The sequence below is a fragment of the Vombatus ursinus genome, unplaced genomic scaffold (genome assembly GCF_900497805.2).
Source record: "Vombatus ursinus unplaced genomic scaffold, bare-nosed wombat genome assembly UNPS02014818.1, whole genome shotgun sequence".
NCBI lineage: Eukaryota > Metazoa > Chordata > Mammalia > Diprotodontia > Vombatidae > Vombatus > Vombatus ursinus.
The window spans coordinates 27997864-28021715 of record NW_020954596.1 but is presented as its reverse complement, the minus strand read 5'-3'; positions in this window follow the sequence as shown (position 1 = coordinate 28021715).

The following is a 23852-nucleotide window of genomic DNA, read 5'->3' as shown; positions in this document are numbered from 1 at the left end:
CAACTGAGTTTTCAACCTGAAAGTTCCCTCAGCCACTATGGCCTTCTCACCCCAGGACATTCCTCTGGCCCACAACCCCTTTCTTCCATCATTGAATTCTGCCCAGAACCTATATTTGAGGATGAGCCCAGGATGGCCATCCTTCTTTCCTCTCCCAGCTCTGCCTCTAATTTTCCAATTTCCCTGTCATTCCTAACCACCTCCCTTTTCAGCTCCCTTATGTGGATTGTTCTCCCCCATGTGAATCTAAGTTCCTTGAGGACAGGGACTATTTCTTTTGTTGTTTTTGTTTGTATTTTTATCTGTAGCACTTAGCAAAGAACCTGGCGTACAGTAAGAGTTTAATAAATGCTTGTTGGCTTGTTGACTTCGATCAACAAATGTTTATTAAGCACCTGCTATTTGCCAGGCATCCTGCTACATACTAGGGTTGTGAAGACAAAAATGAATAGTCTGTCTCCACAAGGAGCTCATACATTCTGGCCAGGGGAAAGAAATCAATCAATTGGCAAGCTATTCGACCCTTTTCCTTTGTTTGCTTATAGTACTGTGCTTGACTAGGCAGTTTAGGAAAAAAGAAACAAATGGAATCAACCCTCCAGGAAAGGGAGGCTTGGGAGGAGGTAGTTTCAGAAATAGGTGATGGAGTGATTGCTGCATATTTAATTTCTCCTTATTCACCTTGCATTCTTCTTTAAGTAAATTACTTAAGTCTTTGCCTTAGTATGAGATCACTTTTTCTAGTTGGATATAGAAGAGATTTAGTGGGAGTATGAGAGTTTATGAGCAGTGGTTTTGACTAAATTATATACTGAAAAAGGTTCTAAATTCCTGAAAAAAGCAGAAGAATTACATGTGTTCTAGATGAAAAAAAATAACTTCCTCATCTGTAGAAAGGGGATAGGGCAACTAGGTGACACAGGGGATGGAGTACCACCCCTGGAGTCAGGAGGAGCTGAGTACAAATGTGGCCTCAGACACTACCTTTGTGACCCTGGGTAAGTCACTTAACCCTGTTTGTCTCAGTTTTTCACGTGTAAAATAATCTGGAGAAGGAAATGGCAAGCCATTCCATTATCCTTGCCAAGAAAATCCCGGAATGGGGTCACAAAGAGTTGGACACTACTAAAAAGTGACTGAATAACTGAAAAAAAATAGTTTTTATACATGAACTAATTAACCAACCAATTTGTCATAAACAGGAGGAGTTGTAAATCTCAAGTGCTTCAGATGCATGCCATTATAATTTAAAATGGTAGGCCCTCATATCCTGTTTGTTAAGAATTTCCATTGTCCTGCTCATCCTGAACTGAAATGAAATTTAACTGCAGCTAAAGGAACAATATTAAAGGAGAGAGAAGACAAGATGCAGTCCATGTTGGCAGTTTGGTCCAATGCAATGACAGGAATCCGTTTAGGCAAATTCTATCTTCAGTAATCTATAATGAGTTACTCTCTGCTCTCAATAAGAGCCAGGCATCTCAAGACATTTAGTCTGCATTACACAGACCAGGTCTGAATGCTATCAAAGAGGATCACGCAAGTGGATTTTACTCTGGCTCCTGATCCTGCAGGATCAGACTCCTCTCCTGCTATTTATCACTCGCATGGTCTATGCCTCCTTATCTGTTTATCACACATGATCTGGCTTTCTTCCAGACTCTAAGACAACATGATCTGGCCAATCTCCAGACACTTATTCAATAAGAGCTGGCTGTTCTCCAGATTATTGTCCCAATTTCTGCCTCTACCTATATAAAATGTGGATACAATTTGGATTTAATCTCTATCCTCTGTCCTACAACATTAGGCCCTCTTTCCTAACATAGACCATATCCGCTTGTACTCAGGGCCTTTCTTTCTCATCTGTTTGTAGTAAATGATTTGGGCCTTCTCTGGTTGCTTTTCCCCTAGCTTCTTCAATTTCCACTCACTATTAAAAAGGGGTGGGGCAGAGGAATCATAAGATTTAGACCTAGAAGCTCTCTTAGAGACCATGTATCCTGTGACCTTAATTTATCAATAAAGAAACTGAGAACCAAAGAGATGAAGAGAGTCTTCCATCATCACATAGTTAATAAGACACAGAACTAGAATTTGAAAGCACAGTCCCTTGATTTCAAATGCTATACATATATGTATACATAAATACATGCACACATATACATACATATGTGTGGATATGTGTGGATATACACTATATATAGATATATCACTAGACCATTATAAAATCTAGAAATTATAAAATCTCCATTTTATAGGTAAAGAAACTAAGGCAGGCAGAGGTTAAGTGGCTTGCCCAGAGTCACACAGCTAGTAAGAAGTGTCTGAGGCCAGAGTTGAACCCAGGTCCTTTCTGAATTCCAGCTGTGTATGTGTGTGGGTATGTATGCATGTATGTGTGTCATTATGTATGTATATGTATGTATGTGTGTATGAATATGTTTACATGCACATATGTATGTATACACATGTATATGTATATGTGTGTGTGCACATACATACACATATATGCATGTGTGCGTATTTGTTGGCTCAAAATTGAAGAGCCAAAAGAGAGCAAAAAAGAAACTTGCAAAATGATTTGATCTTGCTCAAGGTGGCAGAACAGACAACAAAGATGTTTATGTCTTTTAATTTTTAATCATCTGTGCCAAACAGGTGTAGGGGAGCTACCACAATGCATCATGCTTTCGTGGGATAGGAAAATCAGTATGGCATAATGGATGTAGTATTGGACTTGGAATCAGGAAGACCTGAATTCAAATCCTACCCCTAATACTTATTAGTTAAATGACACTGTGCAGGTCATTTAATCTCTTTGAGTTTCACTTTCCTCATCTGTAAAATGAGAGGTGTTAGACTTGATGGCTTCTCCTATCCGTTTCAGATCTATGTGTAGGATAATTCTGAGCACTTACAGAGTCCACATTTGCTATCTCACTTTGTTGGGTCATGAACCTATTTCTGAAGATGAGGATGGGGAGGAGACCTACAACTACAACGTTTGCCCTTATTTAGACTAGACATGAAAATGGAAGAGCATCATAATTCAGGCTCCTTCCCATGTCCCTGAACATGTCTTTGCATGTCTTTGCATTTCTGTTTCTGAACCTCTGCCTGGAACAGTCTTTTTCATCTTCTCTATCCATATCAATCTTTCCTATTTCTTCAAGGTCTAGTTTAAATTCTATCTCCTCCATGAAAGCTTTTATAAATACTCCAGCCCACATTGTTCTTTCCTCTTCTCCACTTGCTGTAGTGTTTCTTATATATTCCACTCATTAGACATCTAATGATGTATTGCCTTATATTTTGAGTGGACCATTCATGAGTGTGCATCCTACCTTCCCCAAATAAATCAAAAAATCCTGGAAGGGAGGAATGTCTCTTCTGGGTCTTGTCCTAAATGAATAGCACTGTGCTATATATGTAGGATGTCCTTGAACTTGAAGTTTCTCTATTGAATCGGCCATGTTGTCTAACCAGACTCAGTCAACGCTAAGCAGCCCAGGAATCTGTCTCTTCCCATGGGACGTTTTAGGGGTGAATTAATGCTTGTTCTTTATAATCCCTATCTGCAAAATAGGGGAGTCTGTATACATTCCAGATCTATTGTTCTATGAGTCAGTGATAAATGTCAATTTGAAAGTCTGAAGATAAATGCCAAAGATCCTAAATTTACTATGAGGCTCAATTAATTATCAAGTATTTAATAAGTACCTACCATGTTTCAGGCACTGCATTAAGGGCTTCCCCTGAAGGGGAAGGAAGAAAACATATAGCACCTTTTGTATGCTAAGCACTTTACATATATTCTCTTATTTGATCCTTACAACAGCCTGCAAGGTAGATGATATTATTATCCCCATTTTTACAGTTGAGGAAACTGAGGCAGATGGAAGTTAAATGATTTGCCTAGAATCCCACAGCCAGGAAGTATCCAAGGCCAGATTTGCACTCAAGTCTTCCTGACTCAAGGTCCACTGTTCTACCCACTGTACCATCTAGCTACCTCTAAGTGTTGGGAGTACAAAAACAAAAAGGAATATTCCTAGGCTTCCAAGGGCTTATATCAGGACATATGTTGTATATGTCTATGCATACTATATAGGCAACTAGGTAGTGCAGTCGATTGAGTGTCTGGCTTGGAGTCAGGAAGACACAACTTCCTGAATTTAAATCTAGCATCAGACACTTACTAGCTGTGGGATGCTGGGCAAGTCACTTGACCCTGTTTGCCTTAGTTTCCTCATCTGTAAAAAAAAAAAAAAAAGAATTGGAGAAGGAAATGGCAAACTCCTCCAGCAACTCTGCCAAGAAAACCCCAAAGACTGTGAAACAACTGAACAACAATAGCAATAAGAAAAGCACCTGACTCAGGTAGGTTTTTTTTTTTTTTGTGAGAACAAAATAAGCTAACAAGTACACAATGGTTTGTAATTCTTAAAACACTATATAAATACTATCAATATTGTCATCACCACTCAGACTCAGTTTGAGAACTTCCAGTGAGGAAGAACCCACTATTTACTGAAATAGCCCATTTTAATTGCGGGGAGCTCTAGATGTTTGAAGCTCTTCCTGACATCAAACCTCCTTGCAGCTTCCATTCTTTGCAACTGGTTCTCTCTCAAGGGTCAACAGAACCAAGTTTCATCATTCTCTCACCTGAGAATGCCCCAAACACTTGAAGGTTATCAATAATGCCCCCTCCCCTTAGGTCTTCTTTTCTACAGGCTAAACACCCCTAGTTCTTTCAATCAATCCTTGTATGTCACAGACTCAAAGCCTTTAAAAAAAACCAAATTGACTGCCCTTTCCTGGAATCTCTCCAATGTTTTGATGTCCTTACTGTGGCGTCCAGAACAGAACATAATATTTCAGGTGTGGTCTTGCTAGGGCAGAGTTTTATGTTTTTATTACTTGACTTATAAAAACAAAAATACATGAAAGAAGCTTCTTTGCAAAGAACTCAGCTCCGTCACTGAAAGCTTTCAAGGTTAGACCGGACAAGCACCTGCTGAAAGATTCCTGGTTCAGTTGGTGGAAGGTAGGGCTGTATGAGCTCTCAGCTCCCTCAGAAGACCAAAAGAAGGGAAGGCCTTTAGAGATCCTCCATTCCAGCCCTCATTTTATGCATATGGAAACTGAAGCACAATCAAAAGTAAGCAAGTGTTTATTTAGTGTGTACTATGTATCAGGCACTGTAATAGGTTCTGGTGATACAAAACCTCAAAATAAAACAGTCCCTTGACCTCAATTAAATTTGACAGGGTGTCCCAAAAGACTTAGTGCACTTTTGAGCCATTAAAGCTTTTGAGACACTCTGTATAATACAGAGAAATCAAACAGTTTTCCCCAAGTTAATAAGCAGTAGAGCTAGATTCAAACCTTTCTTCATTGATTCCAAGTATAGCCTCCTTTTAGCTACACTGTGATGCCCCTTACAAGGCTGGGTTCCTTTGCTTTGATTTGTCCTTCCAATGTTAATACATACACACATATATCTATATATATCTATATATATATCCATCATTCTAGATATAAATTTATATTCATTTGATGCAGTATTAAGGTTGAAATTAGGCCAAGATAATCAGGTGAAACTTTTTTTTCAAAGGGACACTGAGGAATGCCTGGAATGCCCCACTGAGGAGGACAAATGTAGGGGTTTTGGACTGAAACTGAAGGCATATTTACTCTTTTCTTTTTTACTCTTTTCTATGCTAACATTTCACATGTTCTTCACTCATGACATATTTAGTGCAGGAGGCGTCTTTCTCTTGAAACCAGTATTAGAGGGATCATCATAAATATGGCCATAAATAGAGCAGAACCCAAACAACTCAGTGATAATGGAGAAGATAATGGAAGGCAAATACTTCCATGGTTCATGTCACTGAGCAGGATTACTGAGCACGGCAGTCCATGAGATTCCAAGGAATGTTGCCTGTGGCTTGTGCTTAAATATAGTTAGGACAAGAAACATTCTCTGTGAGAGATCTGGCATTTCACAACCAAGAGTTTCATGTAAATGGGTCAAAGGGAGTCTGATGCAAGATGGCCTTCAGTTGCTATGAGAGTGGGGAGGCATGGTTACATGTTAGGTCTGTTTCTGAGCTGTTCTGTGCCCAGACCAGGTTATTCGGTTTCCCCACAGTTTAATGGACTCCTGTATAGGATAAGAGTAATAAGTTCATACAGGTCACATACCAGACTCATTGGGGATCTGAAAAGATGATTGACTCAAGAGAAGCATGAGAACTTCCTTAAATATAAAAAAAGCACCACGTAGAGTAGCAATTTGGTTTAGTGGATAAGGGTGCTAGGCTTACAATCAGAAAAACCTAAACTTACATCTTCCCTGTGACTCTAGCTGATGTAAGAATGAACAAGTCACTTGCCTTATCTTCCTCTCCATTTCTTCATCTGCAAAATATGGAGAATAGCAAATGCAGCACCTACCTCACAGGACTGTTGAAGCTCATTCTATCTAAATACCAGCTGTTATTATTGTATATATGAAGTATGACCAAAATAACAGGATGTATTTTCACCCTTGCACAACTTAAGCAGACTCATTACTTTAGAGTAACACCTTATATGAGAATTTTAAAGGTCTAGGGTGAGGATTAATGGGAATTTATTTTTTTTAATGGGAAATGATTATAAAGGGGATGTTAAGAACTTTGAGCTTTGTTGTTTACATTTATGTAGCAATTTTAAGGTTAGTAAAGCATTTGAAAAATAGTGTCTCATTTTATACTCACAGCAACTCATGGATATAAATGTTATTTTTATCCCCATTTTATAGATTATTAATTTGGAGCAGAAAGTGGTTAGATTACTTTTCCAGGTTCATATCAATAGTGTCTCAATTATGATTTGAACACAGGTCTTTCTGGCTTCAGGCCAAACACTCTATCTATTCATTGTGCTACTGAATTGGACACACTTGAAACTCCTTTCTATATGATGCCAATATATTTAAATAAAAGGAAAAAAATCTGCACCACATAACTGGTATTTACTAGACCCTACCATCTCCTAAAACCATCATATCTCCCTCTTCTCTATCTCAGCCAAATTCCTAGAAAAAACTTTCTACACTTCTTGCCTCCAACTTCTCTTTTCTCACCCATTTCTCAATGCTTTGAAAGGTGGCTTCTGATTGCATTACTCAACTGTAACTCCTCTCTCTGAAGTTATCAGTGATTTCTTTTTTTAAGTTTAATAATATATTATTTTCCCCAGCTACGTGTCAAGAAAAATTTTTAGCATTCATTTTTATAAGGTTTTACATTCCAATTTTTTCTCCTTCCCTCTCTCCCTCCCCTCCCCTGTTCTAAAAATTGTAGGCAATTTGATATAGTTTATACGTGTGCTATCATGTACAAATATTTCCAAAACAGATCAAAAGAAAAAAAAGACATGTGAAAGAATAAAGTAAGTTAAAAAAGTATGCTTCAATCTGCATTCAGAGTCCATCTATCAGTTTTTTTATCTGGATATGGATAGCATTTTCCCTCGTGAGTCCTTTGTACTTGCCTTGGATGATTGTGTTGTCGAGAAGAGCTGAGTCATTTATAGTCATTCATCACACAATGCTGTTGATACTGTGCATAATGTTTTTCCCAGTTCTGCTCATGTCCCTTCGCATCAGTTTGTACAAAGCTTTCCAGGTTTTTCTAAAATCTGCCTGTTCATAATTTCTTATTGCACAATAGTATTCCATTACATTCATATACCACAGCTTGTTCAGCCATTCCCCAATTGATGGGCATCATCTCAATTTCCAATATTTTGTCACCACCAAAAGGGCTGCAGTAAATATTTTTGCACATGTTGGTCCTTCCCTCTTTTTTATGAGCTCTTTGGTATACAGACTCAGTAATGGTATTGCTGGATTATAGGGTATGCACAGTTTGGTGGCCTTTTGAGCACAGTTCCAAATTGCTCTCCAGAATGGTTGGATCAGTTCATAACTCCACCAAGAGTGCATCAGTATCTCAAGTTTCCTATATCCAACATTTATCATTTTCCTTTTTTGTCACATTAACCAATCTAATATGTATGAGGTGATATCTCAGAGTGGTTTTAATTTGCTTTTCTCTAATCAAAAGTGATTTAAAGTACTTCTTCATATGCTTATATTACCTTTGATTTCTTGATCTGAAAACTGCTTGTTCATGTCCTTTGACCATTTATTGATTGGGGAATGGTTTGTATTCTTATAAAATTGACCCAGCTCTCTCTACATATTTGAGAAATGAGGCCTTTATCAGAGACATGTGCTATAAAGATTATTTCCTAGCTTTCTGCTTTCCTTCTAATCTTGGTTGCACTTTGGTTTTGTTTGTAGAAAAGCTTCAATTTAATATAATCAAAATTATGTTTTATATATTGTAATGCTTTCTATAATTAGTTTGGTCATGAATTCTTTCCTTCACAATAGATCTAACAGATAGACTATTCATGGCTTTTCTAGTTTGCTTATGGTGTCACCCTTTATGTCTAAATTATGCACCCTTTTTGACCTTATTTTGGTATATGGTGTAAGATTGGTCTATACATCATTTTTGTCCTATTGTTTTCCTGTTTTCTCAGCACTTTTTGTCAAATAGTGAGTTCTTAATCCAAAAGCTGGGGTCTTTGGATTTATCAAACACTTGATTACTATGGTCATTGACTACTGGCTTGTGTACCTAATCTATCCCATTGATCCACCACTCTATTTCTGAACCAGTACCAGATAGTTTTAATGATTACTGCTTTAATAATGTTGTTTGAGGTCTGGTATTGCTCAGCCACCTTTCTTTGTATTTTTTTCATCAATTTCCTTCATATTCTTGACTTTTTGCTCTTCCAGATGAATTTTGTTGTTATTTTTTGTTGCTCTATAAAATTATTTTTGGTAGTTTTATTGGTATGGCACTGAATAAGTGAATTAGTTTAGGCAGAAATGTTATTTTTATTATATTGACTTGGTCAACCCATAAGCAACTGATATTTTTCCAGTTGTTTAGATCTGACTTTATTTGTGTGAAAAGCATTTTATAATTGGTTCACATAATTCCTGGGTTTGTCTTGGCAGGTAGACTCCAAAATATTTTATGTTGTTTACAGATATTTTAAATGGAGTTTCTCTTTCTGTCTCTTGCTGCTGGGCTTTGTCGGTCATATAAAGAAATGCTAATGATTTATGTGGGTTTATTTTATATCCTGCAACTTTGCTAAAGTTGTTAATTATTTCAAGTAAATTTTTAGTTGATGTTCTAGAGGTCTTTAAGTATATCATCATATCATCTGCAAAGAGTGATAGTTTTGTTTCTTCATTGCCTATTCTAATTAAATTTCTTTGTCTTCTCTTACTGCTGTAGCCAACATTTCTAGTACTATATTTAATAATAGTGGTTATAATGGTCATCCTTGCTTCATCTCTGATCTCATTGGGAGGGCTTCTAGTTTATCCCCATTACAGACAGTGTTTTCTGATGGTTTTAGATAGAATATGTTTATCATTTTCAGGAACACTCTTTTTATTTTTATGCTTTCTAGTCTTTTTAAAAGGAATGGGTCCTATGTTTTGTCAAAAGCTTTTCAGCATCTCTTGGGATAATCATATTATTTTGTTATTGTTTTTATTGATTTTTTTGTTTTGTTATTGATATTGTTAATTATATTGATAGTTTCCCTAATATTGAACCAACCCTGCATTCTTGGTGTAAATCCCACTTGGTCATAGGGTATAATACTTATGATATATTGCCATAATTGCCCTGCTAGTATTTTGTTCAAAAATTTTTTGCATCATTATTCATTAGAGAATTGATCTATAGTTCATTGGTCTATAATTTTCTTTCTCTGTTTTAGCTCTTCCTGGTTTAGGTATCAGCACCATGTTTGTGTCATAAAAAGAGTTTGGTAGGACTTCTTCTTTGCCTATTTTTCCAAATAATTTATATAACATTAGAATTAATTGTTCTTTAAATGCTTGGTAGAATGAATTTGTGAACCCATCTGGCTCTGGGGATTTTTTTACTAAGGAGTTAATTAATGATGTGTTCAATTTCTTTTTCTCAGATGGGGTTATTTAGGCATTCTATTTCCTGTTCTGCTAATCTAGGTATTTAAATTTTCATAAAAATTCATTGATTTCACTCAGATTGTCAGATCTATTGGCATATAATTGGGTAAAATATTTCCCAATGATTGCTTTAATGTCTTCTTCATTGGTGATGATTTCACCCTTTTCATTTTTGATACTGGATATTTGTTACCTACTTTGTTATTGGTTTTTTTTTTTTTATAAAATCAGCTCCTAGATTTATTAGCTACACACACACACATACACACATATATACATATATATATATATATATATACTTTTAATCATATTAATCTCATCTTTAATTTTCAGGATTTCCAATTTGGTGCTCAATTAAGGATTTTTAATTTGTTCTTTCTCTAGTTTTTTTTTTTTAAGTTGCATGCCCAATTCATTGATCTGGTTTTTTTTTTCCATTTTGTTGATATAAGAATTTAGAGAAATTATTTTTCCTCTAAGTACTGCTTTGGCTGCACCCCATAAATTTTGGTATGTTGTTGCATTGTTGTTATTCTCTTTACTGAAATTACTGATTGTTTCAGTGATTTGTTCTTTGACCCACTTGTTCTTTAGAATTATATTATTTAGTTTCCAATTAATTTTAATCTATCTTTCCACTGCCCTTTGTTAAATATTATTTTTATTACATTATGATCTTAAAAGAATACATTTAATATTTCTGCTTTTTTACATTTGATTTTGAGTGTTTTATGCCCTATGATCATTTTTATAGGTGCCATGTGCTACTGAGAAAAAAGGATATTCTTTTCTGTCCCCATTCATTTTTCTTCAAAGAATTGTCCTATCTAATTTTTCTGATATTCTGTTTATTACTTTGTTTCTTTCTCGCTTATTTTTTGTCAGATTTATCAAATTTTGAGAGGGTACAGTTGAGGTTCCCCACTAGTATAGTTTTGCTGTTTCTTCCTAACTCACTTAACTTCTTCTTTAAGAATATGGATGCTAGGGGCAGCTAGGTGGTGAGATGAATAGAGCTTTAGCCATGGAGTCAGAGAACCCCAACCTGAGTTCAAATCCAGCCTCAGACAGTTGACACTTACTAGCTATGTGACCCTGGGCAAGTCACTTGATACCGATTGCCTCACCAAAAAGAAAAATATATATATATATACATATATATATATGTATACATATATATACATACATATATACATATATATGTATACATATATATACATACATATATATGCTATACTAGTTGGTGCATATATGTTTAGTATTGATATTGCTTCATTGTCTATGGTACCTTTCAGCAAGATGTATTTTCCTTCCTTATCTCTTTTAATCAGGTCTATTTTTGCTTTTACTTTGTCTGAGATCAGGATTGCAACTCCTGCTGTTTTTATTTCAGCTGAAGTATAATAGATTCTGCTCCAGTCTCTTACCTTTACTCTGTGTGTGTCTCTCTGCTTCAAGTATATTTCTTGCAAACAACCTATTGTCAGATTCTGGTTTTTGATCCACTCTGCTATCTGCTTCTGCTTTATGGGACAGTCCATCCCATTCACATTCACAGTTCTGATTACTCCATCCTATTCTTTCTCTTGTTCATCCTCTTTCTTCTTTCACCCTTTCCCTCCTTACCAGACTAGTGTTTTCCTTCTGTCTACCACCTTCCCTGAACTGCCTTCCCTATCCTGGGTCCTCTTCTTGTTTTATACTCTCACTTTGGTTAATATCATATGCCCCCCCTGGGTTTAATGGAAGGCAAACAAGTAACTGTCATATATCAAGGACTTACTTTATCACAGATACTGTTCTAAGAGCTGGGGATACAAATAAAGGCAAGATGAAAGACAGTCCTTGAACTCAGGTTGTACAAGGGTATGATGGAGAAAGAAGTTCAGAGAGTGAGCAATGGAACTCAGACAGAGAAGAAAGGACTGAATATGGATAACTTGAACACTTTTTAAAAATAGAGGCCCTGGGAGTAATTTACCAATCAGAAGAAGGAACATTAGTAGTGGAGGAGAACAGGGTATCCCTGGGTAAAAATGCTGCTTAAGATTGGTGGTGAAGGCATATTGCAGAGAAGGAAGGCTAGAAGGCTGCTGTTGAATGTTGGAAAAGGAAGTCCAAAGAGTCAATGGCAAAGCCTGGCTCTCTTCCTCCACGTATCTTGCCATGGAGGGAATAAAATACATTGCTTGACCCACAAAGGAAGGTTGAGCATTTGAGAGACAGCGTACTATAATAGAAGGGGGGAAGTACTGGATTTGAGGTCAGAGAATCTGGGTTTCAAACCTGGCAATTTCCTAAATATGGGGCATAATTATTTATAGCTCTGCAACTATTTCCTTATCTGTAAAATGGTGGAGACTTTCTAGCACTAGAATCAAATATGAAGTCCTCTGTTCAACATGAAACTCTTCAAAACTTGTCCCCTCCTCACCTTTCCAGTCTTCCTACACCCTGCTACTGTCGACACACTCATGATCCAAATTACCATTTCTCTTCCTTTACGATCCATCTTCTGTATCCATGCTTTTGCATTGATTCCTCCCACTCCACCACCCACACCCATATCTGGACAGCTATGTCTCCTCCTCTTTACCTCTAAGTTTCCCTAGCTCTCTTCAAGAATAAGTTTAAATGGGCAGCTAGGTGACACAGTGAATAGAGCTCTGGCCTTGGAGTCGGAGAACTCCAACCTGAGTTCAAATCCAGCCAAAGACACTGACACTGACTAGCTATGTGACCCTGGGCAAGTCACTTAACCCCTTTGCCTAGCCAAAAAAAAAAAAAAAAGAATAAGTTCAAATACCACCTTCTGCAGGAAGCCTTTCATAGTCCTTCACATACCCTCCATGTAAGGATAATCGTAGTACCCTTTTACTCAATCCCTGAGTGGCATAGCGCATAGAGTGCCAGGCCTGGAGTCAGGAAAGTGAGTCTTCCTGAGTTCAAATCTAGCCTCAGACACTTACTAGCTGTGTGACCCTGGGCAAGTCACTTACCCCTTTTTGCCTCAGTTTCCTCATCCATAAAATGAGCTAAAGAGGGAATTAGCACACCACTCTTTGCCAAGGAAACTCCAAATGGGGGTTCACAAACAGTTCAGATACCACTAAAAACAGTATGACAAACAGGATCACAAACAGTTAGATACCACTAAAAACAGTTGAACAACACCACCACTCCAACCCCATGTGTTCCCTCTGAGATTAACTTCCTTTTGCCCAGTATATAATGCTTATGCACATTGCATGTGGTCTCCTCCACTAGAGAGTGAGGACTTTTTTTTTTTGGTCTTTCTTTGTATCCTGAGTGTTTATCACAGTACTTTGCATATTGCAAGTACTTAATTAATATTTGTTAATTTATTGACTAATGGTAAACTCTCAATAATCCACCCTAATGGGGGGGGGGGGAAATAGCATGGATAATAATTTAAAATTTAAAAAAGTTTTATTTTAGGAATATTTTTGCACCTAACATCCAATTTTGGCTTGATCTAACATGCAAGGAAATCTCAATTCTAAAATTCTCCAGTGAAGATCTTACTTTGTTGGAATGAGAAAAATGCCTTGTTTGCCCTTGTCCAGTTCTTTCCTGTTATATCAATCGCAGTATGTCCTCATACATCCTTGTCTCCCATGGAGATGCAGGAGATGACCTCTTAGACAAATTGAAATCATCAGCCTAAGTAAACCTTTCTCTCCAATGCTTCTCTGCTAAGCATCTGCCTGACTCACAGTTTTTCAGGATGTATGGGGTGAAGGAAGAAGGTAATTGTATGCTTTTTGTTTGTTTGTTTGTTTGTTTAAAAAAATCTTTCCTGGGAATTGGGTCAGGGTGGAAAGAATGGAAACAACCTCAATTACTGAAATCACACTCTCCCAGAAATTCCCTTTTCTCTCCTAGCTTCTGTTGGCCTTTCTGCTTTGTGCAGAATATATTCACAGAGAAAGTAAGAAGGTAGGGAAACAGCAGTCAAAGACAAAGTAACAAGCTACCTTGGATCCTTCAAGCAAAATGCACAAAGTGAGCAATCTCACAGATAATGAAGAGAGAGCAGGCCTGTCTTCTTCTCATAACTGTCTGGACATTTGAGTAATCAAGTTGTATAAAACTGATACTAAAATTGGGTCTTTCAAAAAAACAAACATTTATCATATTTTTTTCAATGAACAAAATCTATTTTCTCTCTCCCTCTCCAATTACAGAAAAAAAAAAGAAAAAGAAATACTTATAATGAATGTTTCCTCATTGGCCATGTCCAAAAATTATACATCTCGTTCTGCATACTGCTCTTGAAAAAAAAAGATCATTCAGTATTAGCAACTATTTCTCAAATGATATCATGAAAAGGTCTTGATATTATGTGAATTGACATGGCCTAAAAACACATTGAGATAAGGGTGATGAACACTTCTACATTAGCGAGGCTACTTTTCTGGTGGTGAATATACAGTCTACATTGTTGTTATACAACACTTCTTAATCTTAGCATGACTGACTGAGTCTTTTAGAACCTAGAATCATTTCCACACTACAATGTGACTGGAGAAGAGTGCTCTAAATGAAATTCAAAGTAATAGGAAAGAGCTATGTCCAAATACACAAACATATCCCTCCCCCCAAAAAAATAAATAAATAAATAAATGTGAACTAAAGACACATATTGTCCAGATTATGACACAGGATAAAATGTGTAGTCTGACAAATTAGTTTCATAATATTTGTATCTTATACAAGTGTTTCAGATGGATAATGAGTTGGGCCCAGAATTGAATAGGAAATTGAGTAGCATTGCATTTAGTGTTTTCAATGATCCTAAACTTCACCCTACTATAAAATCCCCAGTCTTCAACAACACTCTTCTCCTAATGAAGCTATATAATGGTAATTCATAGAACACTACAATATCTGATTAATTAAAAGTATGAATAACCCTAAAGTACTCACTATCAGATGCCCAATGGCCATAAGCAGCCTGTGATGTGCTACTAAAAACAACTTGCATAAAATGAGTGTTTCAAAAGGCATTAATACAGAAATATATAACTAAGAAAGGAGTTGGACAAATCATGTACTGTAACAAAAATGGAAAACAAGAGAATAGCAGTCCAAGTGTTGCACTGGTGCCCCCAATGGCTCTAAAAGAATAGGAGTAAAACCTACAGTGCATTGTTGTGTAGACTCTTTGGAGAAGTGAAGGGGAGACATCAATCAACTGCTTAAGATGGGCAACCATGGAGGTAGTAGGGGGAGGAAGGTGAGGTTATGATCTGTATTAATGGAAGGAGTCCTCACTTCAATTTAAGTCATGGATTTTCTTAAGCACCAAAACAAAGTCAAAGCAGTAGAAATAGCACAGCACTGGAAAATCTAAACTTAAATCTTAGTTCTTGGTTGGGTGATTGTAGGCCAATAACCTACCCTCTATGAGACAATGTTTCCTCAGCTATAAAGTGAAAATAATAATAATACTTGCCCTACTAACCTTACAGTGTTGCTTTAAGGAAAGCTCCACAGGAATCTGTGGAGTACTATGTAAATGCCAGCTACTATTAATCATTATTATTGGTATTATTGGTTTTATTATTATTATTATCATCATCATCATGCATGGTCCTACACTAACCATGAAGAACATAAAGATTTTCACAGAGGAAGATGAAGTTAATAACATAGCATGGAGCTGCTCTCTTGAATGGTAGTCAAGGTTTTTGCTCTGCTCCAACCATGCTGCCTTCTCTAGCCTGCTTTTGACCCATAGCATGAATGTGTAAGGTGGCTGTCTGAAAGTTGGGACACAGTCTGTAGCCATGAAACAGAGCCAAGCTAACTAACCCATATAGGGACTGAGCCCCAGACCTTGACCTCATTAGTACCACATCCTCATGAGCCAAGATCCCTGGCTTAATGCTTATGTACTATTTTAAGATGTGCAGAAGGTAATTAAGGCTCACTCTGCAGCCCCCAGCTCTGACAGGCCAGTGGGGAACATTCATTACTGCAAAGCTTGGCAGTCTGGACTTCTCATCCAACTGTTCAACATCCATCCCTAAGTCCTAACTCAAGGTGATTTATCCTTAAAGCTGAAACTCTCAGTCCCTCAATCCCTCCCTACTCATCATACAGCTTAAGCTGCTATTCCAAACTGTTCCTGGTGAAGAAAAGAAAAAGGAGGGGGGAAAAACCACAATGAATATGACAAGAATCCCGTGGCTTGGCTGTCTTGTTCTGAAACAAAAGATGTGCCTTTCCACACTATTTGCCTTCATTGAGAAGCTAATCCAACATTTAGATAAATATTTTCTTTCCTACTATTATTCATTCTGGAGAACCACACAGATTCCAACTTCTGCCAACCATCAGCAGATGCTCTCCTCCCTCCCCACATGAATGTGATTTCTGTGTAGTTATTATTCCCAGCATTCCAGCTTTCACATATTGTTCTGTTAGTTTATATCATTGAGCATATCCTCTGTGCTGAAGCCCTTATCAGGCATGCATCTATTTCTACAGTTTGTCAAGTAGATTTCAAGTATTCATGAGACCTGTATCAGTTGGGAAAACCCTCAATAAGCTCACCAGCTGATGCCATCATGAACTTGGCGACACTGAGTAAGGATTTTGGCTACTCCTTCTGACAGGACACCATGCTTCTATAAGACAATTATTTCCATGGTCATATTAAATGATCTCTTAATGGAGAAGAATAATAGGCAAACTATAAATTTTTGTAAAGAAGTACAGGTAGTTCTTGATTAGTGCAAATAATAAATACCCTCAAGTGGTCATGTTATTCAAATTCATATTGCAGATATATGTATTTTGCATAATCTTAATTTTGAACAGTCCAAATTTGGATACATATACCAGTTATCTGTAACAATAAGACCTAGCTATAGCACAGAAAGAGGAAAGAAGTGGAAACAGATGAAAGATTACTTTTAAGCATCAGGTTTTGCTATAAGTGAATCAGAAAATCTATCTACTTATGGTTTTCCTACCTGGGAACCCATGCTTATGGACACAGGCCATATAAAGAGAAAAAAACTGAACTGGACTGGGAGTCAGGAAACCTGGGTTCTAGTTCTGGTTTTGTCACCAGGAATTACATCACCTTGAACAAATCATTTAACTCTTACCCTATCTGGGCACAAGTTTCCTTATTTTTGAAATGAGGTGTTTGGAGTAGAAAACTACTAACACTCCTTCTACCTCTCATTGTATGTTCCCATTGTCTTATAATTTTCTATGCCTTAGTTTTCCCATGTGTAAAAATAGAAGGTATTTGAAATTCATTTTAGCTTTAAATCTAGGATCCAAGATGGCTGCCAACATCTTTTATAAAGGAAAAGTTGTATGACCATGTTATGACTCAGAACATAGCAGGAAGCTTGGTGTGATAGTGAGTAAAAAGACTGGAGAGCAATAGTGACAATGATGGATGGCATTGATATAGGTCCTTCAGGTTGGTAAAGAATTTTATAAACTGATCTCATTTGAGCCTCATAAGAACTCTGATACTGTACTATAGGTTTATTAACCCAATTTTACAGATGAGGAAATAAAAGATTAAGTGATTTACCCAAGGTAACACAACTAGTAAATAGGTGAGCTGGGACTAGAATCCAGGTTTTGTGACTCTAAATCCAATGCCCCTTCCACCAAGCCATGTTTCTTTTCAATTATTAGATATAGAACATTAATCAAACTGCTTACCAATTGAAATGTAATAGACTGAACTCAGATTTTTTACAAGTTAATTTTGGGAAATGTGGAAGCTTTTATTTAGATCAATGTATTTAAAATAAAGGCAGCAAAAAAATATAAAGTAGATAGAATATTAGAATGTGAAGACCTGGGTTCAAATTCAGACTTTGGATTTTACTATGTGATTATAGTCAACTCATTTACCTTCTTTGTGCCTCATGCAATGCCCTAGGACTTGATTTTAGTATAATTAGTATAACTCATTGTCAGAAATTGATTGTGATCTGTGTTGATAGAGAAAGTCTACATACCAAGAGTTCCAACCTGATAAAACCACACATTTATATTGATTTGGCATAAGATATCTGGCTTAGTGTAATTAAAGTGAATGGGGAGAGAGAGAGAAAATTAAGTTGGACAATTGGCAGCAGCATAGTAAAAAGAACTATGTACTTGGAATCCAAAGAACTGGGTTTGAATATTGACTTTCACATACTAGCTGCATGAATCTAAGGAAGGCTTAGTGATTCATATTTTTTTTTCCTATGGAGGCATGAATCAGTCAACAATTACATCCCATTGTGGTGATTCAGTGACTCACTAACCAGTGAGCTGTGGATTGTCCAAAGTCAACATATTTTGGGGAAAATCTTCATTTTTTTAGCTGGGCAAATGTCCATGTATTAGAAGACAATGAAAGGCTTATGTCCAAGAAGAAGGCAAAAGAGGCCATATAAAATGTCAATATATTGATTTCAATGCACACTGTGTATGAAACAGTGTGATAGTCATAAAGCACAGCACATCCAACTATACATCATGGTGTGGATAAAGGACAGTAGCCATTCTTCATTCACTTACTGTTTTTAGTGTACATTGGTAGACTAATCTCTTAATAGCAGTTACAAATCTAATTTTAACAGTCCTTGAAATATTCCAGAGCTTAATGCAATCACCGTTTCATTCTGTCATCCAAAAATCAGAATATCAGAAAGATCTCACTATCTATAGGGAACTTTTCTTCTATTTGGACTCCATATACATGTAATCCTCCAGGAAAGTGACAAATCACAAGGTTTGCTTAATACTAACACTTGGTAGACCATTTAACAGTTATGTCATAAAGTTATCTCACATCCGTATACTAAGATTACTCAAATTTCCATAATGAATATTATCATGAAAATGACATAATTTTGTTCAATGGTTCTTGACTGATATCAAGTGAAACATCAAATCAGGAAACATTTACTTGCCACATGTGTTCACCAGTGTCTTAGAGAATATCCTATGTGTAATATAAGTAGAACATTGTTCAGTCACTTTGTTAGTCATGTACAGCTCTTCGTGACCCCATTTGGGGTTTTCTGGGCAAAGATACTGGAGTGGTTTGCCATTTTCTTCTCCAGATCATTTTCCATTTCTCCACATGAGCAACTGAGGCAAGCAGGGTTAAATGACTTGCCCAGGTCACATAGCTAGTAAGTGAAGGAGGATAGATTTGAACTCAGGTTTTCCTGATTCTAAGCGCAGCCACCTAGCTGCCTCAGTTCAAATAGAACATTGGTTCCCCATTTCCAGAAAGTTTCTACGCGTATTTCTGTTTGCAGATGACTCTATGTTAATTGTATCAAGCTCTAGAAAAACAAGACTGGTGAAACAAGATCCAAAACTTTAGGATCATAAGACTATAACTCTACAGACATAATTTAGTTTGACATCTTAATTTTATAGATCAGTCAGTCAATATGTGGCACCTACTATGTTTCAGGTATTGTGCTTAGTGCTGGGGATAAAAAAAGTGACAGAAGAAATTTAATGAGGAGACAACAAGAAAAAATGTGTATAAACTATATCAAGATAAATTAGAAATATTTTAAAAGGAAAAGGACTAGCAGTAAGAGGATTTGGGGAAACTTCCTATGGAATATGGGGTTTTGGTTGGAACTTTAGTTGGAAACTAAGGAAGCCTAGAGACTGAGATGAATTGGGAGAAAATTCCAAGCATGGGAAATAGCCAGAGAAAATGTGTGGAGCAATGGAAAGTCTTGTTCATGGAACAGCCAGGAGGCTAGTGACTGAATCAAAGAGTATGTTGTGCAGAGTAAGGTATATAAAGACTGGAAAGGTAGAAGAGGTAGGTTATAAAGATCTTTGAAAGACAAAGATGATTTTGTATCTGATTCTGGAGGAAATAGGAAGGTACTGAAGTTTATTGAGTTGGAGGTGACATGGTCAGACCTAAGCTTTGGGAAAATCACTTTGGTGACTGAATGGAGGATGGATTGGAGTGGGGAGAGACTTGAGGCCGGGAGATCAACTAGCATGCTCTAGCAATAGTCCAGGCATAAGGTGATGATGGCCTGCATCAGAGGGATGGCAGCTTCAGAGAAGAGGTAACATATTTGAGAGATGTTGCAAAGGTGAAATCAAGCTTAGCAAAAAAAAAATGGGTGTGGGTTTGAGAAACAGTAAGAAGTTGAAGGTGACAACTAGGATGTTAGCCAGAGGGACTGGGAGGATGATGTTGTCCTCTAAAGTAATAGGAAAGGTAGGAAATGTGGGAGGGTTTAGGGGGAAAGATAATATAGCCTATTGGGGGCATGTTGAGCTGAAAAATAATGCCCACATGAGGAAAATCATAGTTCTGTTAAAACATTGAAGTGAGATAGATGCAAGAGGTATTTGTCAGGGAGAGAATAAAGTATCAAAACATAGGAGACATTAACTGTGGAAACTGGAGATGAGAATGAAGAATAAGATAGGCATGTGTTGAGATTTGGAGGGTGAAAATAAAGGGCCCATGAAGTACAAGGTGAATTCCATTTGATTCTAACCTTTCTTTCTGGTGCATTTATTGATCTAGAAGTAGGTCAAAGGATACCAAATGCTTAAGGTGATCCAAGATACATAAATTAGGGTAGATGCTGCTGAAATTCAAGAAAATGAGAAATTTTTTCAAGGTGTTTAAAGTTAAAGGGAGTTTAATATAGCTGTAATGGGACTGATCATTTGGGAAAAGTTTGGAGATGGTGAGTCCTAGATAAAAATATATGTGAACAAGAACCATTCACCAATAGAGAAGTGGTTAGAAGATATGAATAGGTACTTCTCTTAATTAATGCAAATTAGCAACAAACATGACAAAAATCACTAATACTAAGACAAATGCAAAGTAAAAATAAAATTCTGAGATTCTATTTCATACCCATCAGATGAGCAAAGATGACAAAAAAGGAAAATTTCAATTACTCTAGGGACCATGGGAAGAGAGTGGAAATACATTCTGGGAAGCAATTTGGAGCTATACCCAAAAAAGTCATGAAACTACATCTAGCAACATTGCAATTAGGCAATTATGCTTCAAGGGGAAGGGTGTTGGATGGTAAAATACAAAGGGAAAGTAGCCGTATATGCACAAATATGTATAGCCATACTTTTTTGTTATAGGAGAGAAGTGGAAATGGAATAGGCACCTTTCAGTTGTGGAAGGATTGAATATATCGTGGCATATTCCTATAATGGGATATGATTGAACCATAAGAAATTATGACTATCATGGATTCAAAGAAATATGGAAGACTTGTGTGACTTGATGCAAAGTGAAATGGGGAATCAGGAGAACAATTTACACAATAATAATATTGTAAAGGACAACAACTTTGAATGACTTCAAAACTCAAATCAAAGAAGTGATCAACTGTGACTTTATAAGAATGATGATAATATGTTCCTTCTTCCTCTTGACAAAGAGATGATAGATTAAAGAAGTAGAATGAAACATATTTTTTTAGACAGTTAATGTATTTATTTGTTTTGTTTGATTATATTTGTTTGTTACAAGTGAAGCTTTCTATGTGGGGTTAGGAGACAGAGGGTTAGTTAGTAGATAATGATAGAGTTAAAAAATAAAGATAGAAAATAGTACAATAATACATTTTAAATACACAGAAGAAAACAAAAAAAAAGAAATTCAGAAAGGGACAGAAAAGGGAAATTTTGTTAACTCTTAATTAAGTTTAATATAAACTTTTAAAAGAAGAGGTGATGGATGGATATGATGGGTAAAAAGACAGCCTCAGAGCCAGGAAGACTTGGTTTGGGATTTCACCTCTGACATATACTGGCTGTGTCACTTTGGGCAAGTATATTTAAATTCTCAGTGTTCTAAGCCTATACTACAAGTTGCAGTGAAGGTGCTGACCCGCATTGATAGAGGCAGTTTCCTCACTTTGGAATTGTTTTTACCTGTTGTTCCTGTACCCCTTGGGGGTTCATGATGATGATCCAGGGGGTTTGTGCTAAAAATTCCTTAATGCCACCTTAAGTAACAAATTATGATTTAATTAGATATAGATAGATATATTTCCCTCTGTGACAACATACAGATAAAAGTTTGAAGCATTTTTTGGTTGTTTCTGAAGTGATTTGAAACCATCATGATCATGCACACCTTGATATTAATGTTCTTGCAATGATGCATTCATGTAGTTTCTCAGTTTGCCATCAAATTGTTTCCAAACTGCTATAGGGTTAGATCTCAGAGTGCAAACTGATTTCCAATAGTTGGTCAGATACATGCATATGCCTTCATCTGGTTATTCTTGTTTTCAGTAAGAATACAGAAATAAATTTGATGTACAACCAGATTTAAGACTGCATTCGTCTGGTCCTAGTCCAAACATTTCAAATCTTTATTGAAATAAAAAAAAATCTAACATCAGAATTATGTTTACATATAATTATTATATCATGTTATATATTTATCCAGTTTCAACATTTATTAAGATATTATTTATATTCAATAAAATATGTAAAATAAACAAATTTAATATAGTCTTGCAGATAGTGGTAAGAATTCTTGATGGATTATTTCTTTATGATATAAAATCTCATATAAAATAATCATAATTAATTATGTGTGTTTAATTATATAATTAGAAATTTATAATTTTATTTTTACAATTTGTAGGTATGATAAGTTATATTTTATGCTTATAGTTTCATGATATAAATATTAATTTGGAGATTTTGAAGGTAAAAAGTTATCATAATTATTGTAAGAACTTTGGAAATAAAATAATATTATGAGTAATATCTTAAATTAGTGTAGGAATTCACAGTACTTTTTTTTGTAATTGTTAAAAGGGGCTCACAGAACAAAAGACATTAGGAAGCACTTCCTCATACCAATAAAATCACAGATCCAGTCCCTATCCTCTCCCCCAAAAAAAGCAATAGTTCATGATTTCATTGTGCTTTTTTTCTTCTTTTTTTTCTTTGTTTCCTTATGGTTCTTTACATTTAAGTGAATAATAAAAGTATATAAAAATTAAAAATGAAGAAGGGAGTGGATGGGTAGAAATTGGAGACGGTGAAATTAGTGGACTCTCTGAAAGAGTCGAGCAGTGAGGAGAAGAGCAGTAAAATGATCACTTGAGTGAATCGCAGGTTTATTAAAAAAATGGTGGGAATAGGGACTTGGAGGGACCAAGAAGGGAGAAGGCTGAGCTAGGTAGTGTGTATGTGTGTGTGTGTGTGTGTGTGTGTGTGTGTGTGTGTGTGTGTGTGTCCAATACAAATAGGAAGTAGTTAAATACCAGGAGCTTTGGAAGGAAAGGTACTAGCAGTTGGGGGGATCAAAAAATGTTTCATGTAGAAGATGGTGCTTAAGCTGCACCTTAAAGGAAGAAGGGAGCATGATCCGAAGATAAAGAGGAAGTGCATTCCAGGCAGGTAGGACAGCTGGTACAAAGGTTTATGAGAAATAAAAACTTGGGGGATAAATATATGGCAAATTCAGGGAACTATTCTATCTGGAATATGACATTCCTATAGGAAAGCATCAGAAGAAAAAAAAAGACACAAAATTCTCCCTCTCCATTAAAAATGTTCTGGGAAAATGAGAACGTTGGACCCATGGGAAACTAGAATGGTTGCATCCCCTTTGCAATGAAAGAAAATTAAACATCACCCACAAAAGAGTTCCTGTAAATAGCTTGATGTACCAGCCACCCAAAGATACTAATAGTTTGTATCCCTAAATATAAGA